This window comes from Phoca vitulina, unplaced genomic scaffold, assembly GCF_004348235.1.
Source record: "Phoca vitulina isolate PV1807 unplaced genomic scaffold, GSC_HSeal_1.0 scaffold152, whole genome shotgun sequence".
In the NCBI taxonomy this organism is placed as follows: Eukaryota; Metazoa; Chordata; class Mammalia; order Carnivora; family Phocidae; genus Phoca; species Phoca vitulina.
This window is the reverse complement of record NW_022589855.1, coordinates 168,292-174,778: the sequence shown is the minus strand read 5'-3', so window position 1 is coordinate 174,778 and position 6,487 is coordinate 168,292.

The following is a 6,487-nucleotide window of genomic DNA, read 5'->3' as shown; positions in this document are numbered from 1 at the left end:
TAGCCCACACCAGTAAACAGCCTGGCTTTCTTCACTGCAAAAGCTTGGTGTCAGTTGTTGAGGTCTTGCTGTGCATCAGGGAGAAGGACTCTCATTTGGTTCGGTTATAGTAATTGCTCAATGCTTGCTGAGCTGACCTGAGTAAATGGATTTCAGGGATCCTCCCCTGATTGAGAGTGAATCCACTCCATGAAGCTGTACTCAGCTCCTGTGTTTGTAGCTTCTCTGCTCCCCACTTATCCTTGCCCTTGAACTCGATCTAGCCTCAGCTCACCAAATCCTGCCTTTCAGTGTGCCCTTTAGGCAGTCTGCTCTGTACAGCTGGTCAGGCTGGGTATTGGACAATTCCAGGGGCACCATTCACTGAGACTGCGATGCGAACGGGACCCTCTGGAGGTTTGCAAGGTGGTGGCCCTGCTCCCAGGTGTCTTCTGCCTCCAGATGCTGGTCCTGGCTCAGCAGGTTCAGTCTGCTTTTCTTTCCCAGTGCTTTTGTCTTGCCAAGCACCTCTGGACACAGCCAGGGCTTCCTCCTAGGGCTGCAGAATCTCTGTGCAGATACAGCCAGGCCCCTGCAGCAGGGTCCTCAAGGGGACCCTTTTTTCTCTGTCCTCTCTAATCACAGAATTAGATGGGTCCCAAAGCAGTTCGCCCACCGCTGCCTGTGTGCTGTGCTTTTGGCCTTAGTAAGGTGACACGCAGTGTATGGTCCTACCTGGGGCATTTTTAGAGGAAAAAGGAGCTCTGCGGTATTGTTATACCAGGACAACAGGTGTAAACTGTGACCATCCCTGACAGAACCCGGGGTTCCAACCCAGTCCTCCCTGATACCACAAAGCAAAATCTCCTCGCTACTCAGCTCAGGGGAAATACAGCCCAGGAGTGGTCATTGGTGGACAGAAGGGAAAGGCAGGCCCAAAGCAGGGAGAACTGTCCAGGGAGGGGGCCCGGGGGCGCTGGTTCTGTGTCCTTCACTCTGCTCCCATCCTAGGCTGACTTCTGTGAGCTGGGCCAGCCGAGGCCAAGAGCCTTCAGCTGGAGGTCAGGGGCCTGGGAGTCAGTTCTGGGCCCATGTAAGTGGAGCCAGCCACTTCCCTGGCCTGGGCCCCAGGTCCCTCGCTTTTATAAATTGGCCATAATTCCTGCCTTGCCTGCCTCCTGGGAGCTTTGAGAAGCCTCTGAGGGATGATGTGGCTGAGGGGTTTTGTGCCCTGCAAGATGTGGTCACTGGTCTTTCCCGGTACCTGTGCTAGGTGTTCTCCTGGACTATCTGCTGCAGGACAAACATACAGGGGCACTTCCTGGCTCTCAACCCACACACTCACCAAATATTTCTGTTGTGGACCTAACCCCGAGCACATCCCCTCCTAGAGGGGAAAATGGTCTATGACATTCCTTCCTCAGAGCATTCTGGATGCAGTGGAATAATACAGCAACTAGGGTCTATCCAACAGCAAGAATGCAAGCAATTGAGAATCTTCCACGAGTGAGGAGGAAACAGGCCTGGAGATACGGGGCAGCAGTCAGGATGGGCGGGAGGCATGGAGACTGGCTGTGTGTCGCCAGGGTGGAGGCTCGGGGTGGCAGGGGCCCTGGCAAAGGCAGTGGTGGCCCCAGTGAAGGGGTCCAAGCTTCTACTCCTCCCCAGAGACACGCTAGTTACCCGGGATCCCACACCCTGTGGGTATGTGATGTGGGGCCAGAAGCAGCAGGTAGCTCTTCTAGAAGGAACCCGCCTCATTCTGGGCGGGCACGTGGGCCTGAATGGGGGGCTGTCATAGGCTCCCAGAGGGATGTTCAGATGCACCAGGGCAGGAGGAGGGCTGGGGGGCAGGCTGACGTCAGCAACACCCCAGTCAGTTTCAGATAATTTTAGCCACAAGGGGAGGAGGCCAGTGGTTCTTTATCTGAGACCGTTGTCTTCAGTTTCAATGAGCCCCCAGGGAGGCTGGTGGTGGGACAGGAAAGCCAGCAGAGGGGGGAGGACTCAGGAGGTTGACAATGGGCCATCGGCTGACTCCTCCCCAGGAAGGAGCAGCCCCAGATCTGGGGGCAGGGGATGGGGGGCACAATCACATCCCGAGGAGGCCCTGGAGGTCACTTTCCGATCCGGAAGAGGCAAGGGATGGATCACGGGAATGGAAATAGGGGAAACACAGCCAGAGTTACAGAGTTAGCACAGGAGGGCACCTAGAATCAATTGTGAGCTCATCCACTTGGGGACTTTCCACAGGACAAAACACACGTTCTCCATATAGAAGACGGGGCTCAGGGGACCTTAGGACATGGGGAGCTTTGTTTCCCCGTTGCCCTGCAGCCTCTCTGTGTGACCTCGGATGAGTCTGGGGTACCGGCTCCTGGACCCCTCCTTCCCCAGTGTGGGGTGGGCGCCGGGGCTGAGGACTCGGCAGGAGAGAGGGCTCTTGGCTCCCACCAGGCACCTGTGTGTCAGGACATCAGTCTGTTTAAATGAAGGCGTTCTGACCTGTCAGACTTTGGCTGCCCTCAGTAACCCTACTCCACGTTAATATCTCCGTTCCAATCCCCCGGCCCTGGTAACCACAGGGCTCACGGAGGCTGATGGGCGCCCCCTCCTCACAGAGGAAGTGTGGTGGGAGCCAGATTCAGGAAGGCTCTGCAGGGTGCATCTAGGCACCATGTTACCCAGCAGATGGCAACACGAGGCCCAGGGGACTATCCAAATACTCTGCCAGGGATGCGGGCCGGGGAGAGGCCCCTGGGAGCCCCTTGAGAGGACACAGTTAGTAAGGGGCAGAACTGGAGTGTGGATCCAGATCCGCCTGGCCTCAGCCGCCATTCTCTTTCCCTGGAGGAATATCACGGGAGACTCTTAGGGGCTGACCCTTGTTAACGGAGAACTTCCTGCTCTCTTAAGCCCAGAGCCAGGATGGTCATTGTTATTTGTTCAAATGAAGCATAGGGCTTCTATATGGATTCCATTTCATGAGAAAGCAGGACCATGTAATGGATAAGGCCTGGTCTTCAGAGCCAGAAAAGCCCAACTCTGTCACCTGCTTGCTATGTGACCTCAGGCCAGTCACTTAACCTTTCTGAGGCTTGTTTTCCTCATTTGGTTAAAAATCAGTAATCATATCTACCTCTTATAGTTTCCTTGAGAATCACATGAGCTATGTTTATGAAATGATCGGAATAGATGCTGGCACACGGTAAATTTTCAAAAAAGCGCTTGTTTTAATAATATCTTCTCCCCCCTCCTCACACCATGACTGGGGAGAAGTACAGCTTGAGTGATATGTACCTGCTTGTATTCATAGATCTCTCTATGCATTGAAACCGTGTCAGAATCCTGTGGGTTTCTCCAGCTTTCCTTCTGCTAAAAGAGAAGAAGCCCCTGACCCATCTCGTGGGGTTGCTTTGAAAAATTACTAATGAATGTGCTCATAAAAGCCTCTGCTAAATGTCAAATCCTTAAAGATACCATCTAAAGAGAGGAGGCTTTCTGTCAGGCTGCGCACTCCCCTGGGGACTGAGAAAATCAGAGATCTTAAAGTTGAGTGTGTGTGTTGTCATTTACTTCAAAACTTTACAGAAAAAGAACGGACACACATGACCTCTGACTACACTCTTCTAAACCTGACTTCTGATCCTTATGGAAGCCTGGCCTAGAAGAGCCGAACTCACATAGACGCGTTGTAAGGTCGAGAACTGATTGGTCTGGGGCTTCTTTGGATCCTCTCCGGGAACTCTGAGACATCGCAGAAAACCAAGAATCCTGCTCGTACTCCTGAGCACCCTGGGGAGCATGGTGAAGGGACTTTGGGGTCCATGTTGACACCCCTGGGATTTTGGTGTGGCGTCTTTTAAAAGGGAGACCTCCCCACTCTCTGAGGAGGTGGCAGATGGCCAGGAAGCTCACCCTCAGTAAGAAGAGCATCATGGGACCTGTGCCTTGTGAGGACAAAGGCTCCAGGCCCGTGGGGGTGCTCTGCACGGCCCCCCCCCTTAACCAGGGGAGGCTGATGGAATTGGCTCACGTAGCCCCGCAAACCATACCCAGGCCAGTGTGCATCCTGATTTTTTAATTTCCTATTACTTTCCATCCCTGATAAAATAGTTAACATGCTGGAGCACTGACTATGTAGCAGGCCGAGTTTCAAGTACTTTACGGAAACTAGCTCACTTCGACCCCACGATTACTCTACAGGCACCTCATCAGCCCCCTTTCTAGCTAAGAACACTGACCAAGGGTTGGACAAGCGTACGGGTCACACAGGACGGGGACCTGGCCCAGCCCTCAGGCTGCTCCATGATAACGGGAAGTCCTACCCGCTGGGCACTTAGAGCATCTCGGAGGCTGGTCTAAGGGATTAATCCACTTAATCCTCCTAACAGCTCTGTGAAGTAGGTATTACCATCCTCACCCCCACTGCACCCATGTGGAAACAGAGGCACGTAAAGGTCTAGAATTCGCCCCTAGCCACACCGTCCAAAAGTGTCCGCTAGAACCGGTGCGCTTAACCACCGCACCCTGCTCCCTGGTGGGGGGCTGCCTCTTCCCTGCTGCCCCCCACCCCACCTCTTGTTACCCAGGATTCCATGGCATTGGCCTCAGATTGGCTCGACCACTCTCTGCTGTTGGGTGTTTGGGTGGCCCAGATGGCCCGTGCCTCCTGCCTCATGGGGCTTCCTAGAACGGGCTCTGGAGACTTTCCTGGTGGGGGCCGGCGGGAAGCTGAGAGGTGTCAGGATGCTGTGGAAAGCCATATTATTCAAGAACAGTGTACCCCTGTGAGCTTCTGAAGGTCCCCAGAGAGGAAGAGAGCTCCAAGACGGCCGAGGCCCCTCCTAGCTCTTCTGGGATGGCCAAGGCAAAGGCCTGATCAGCATTTATTTTCCTGCCCCCATCCTATAATATAAGACCAGTAGGCTCTTGAAGGCTGCGTGCACTCCAGCCCCTGAAGCCCCCTAAGTGGGCACCCAACTGGGTCCAGGATTCAGATTGCAGCTCTGGCTTTGCCTAGGGGACACCAGGGGCCAGGCAGGATGAGCTGAGCCCAGACTTTTTCAAGGTCACGTTGTTGCCTTGATCCCCTTGGCCTGAAGCTGATGACTCATTCCCTGTCCCCCCCCCCCCCCCCCCCCCCCCCCGCAGGGGTAATGCTTTGGAGGTCCAGATGAGATGAGAAGGATGCTGGGTTCTGTCCTGACTCTGCTAGTACGTCTCTGGGGCTTACTTCCTCCTCTACACAATTTGGGGGCTGTGAAAGTATATCTAGATCTGGCAGTATTCATTACTGTTTCCCAAAGTGGGTTCCATGGAAGAAGGCATCGCTTGAACCAGGGGTTCCGTATAGTCAAATACGTTTGAGAAAGGCTGCCTATCTTGGTCCACTCTTAGAGACCCACAATGCATGTCGGCACATGCTCTGAGAAGTCCCCCTTTAAAGGCACCAATTTAGTCTGACTTAAACCAGCACCTCCCATATTTACTTACCAATGGAACACTTTTTTATAAACATGACACGATTAAGCCTTCTACAGAGGGTATGTATAGTAGTTCCTCTGACATCAGGCCTGGGCTATGTTCCTCTGCAGGCCCAGAGGTGAAGGAGACAGCTCCGCCCTCCAGCAGCGTGAGGCCCAGCAGAGGCATGGGGCACCCACAACCTGGCCTAAGAGCCAGAGGGAGATCTGGGAAGGAGACTCAAACATTTCCATCCAGGCATCAGGGAAGGCTTCCTGGAGGAGGTGACCTGAGAGGCCTGGTGGGGTTTGCTGGGGGCAGGGCTGGATGAAGGCATGGGTGTCTTGGTTTGACAGTCTGAATGTGGTGTGGGGGAAGGGAGGACAGGGTTCAGGGTCTCCTCCGTGATCTTGAGCACCCTGACTCTGAACCTACAAACTCCACTTAGCAAGTCAAAACCCTTCCAATTAAATGGCTCTGCATCCTTAGAAGACAAATGAACAGCCATTTTCTGTGACATAGCTCATTGGTATTCCTTCTAACCACATGCAGTTTTATTCTTTAGAAGAGTCCTACTGAATATACTTTTTCTCTGTCCCCTTTACATTCGAGCGATACTTCAGTGTTTCTTAAGAAACGGAACCCATCCTGCTCATGAATCTAGCTTTGACAAGGGAAGGAGGTAAGGGACTGATGTTTCAGGCATGCAGGACTTTTGTCCATTCATTCTTTTAGTCTTTCAATAGGCAGGCATTTCCTGAGCACCTGCTCTCTTGTTCATTCATTCTCTTATTTTTTTCTTTTTCTTTTCTTTTTTAAAGATTTTATTTATTTATTTGACAGAGACAGAGACAGCGAGAGCAGGAACACAAGCAGGGGGAGTGGGAGAGGGAGAAGCAGGCTCCCCGCTGAGCAGGGAGCCCGATGCGGGCTCGATGCCAGGACCCTGGGATCATGACCTGAGCCGAAGGCAGCCGCTCAACGACTGAGCCACCCAGGCGCCCTCTCTTATTTTTTTCAATCAGCAAGCAGTTACTGAGTG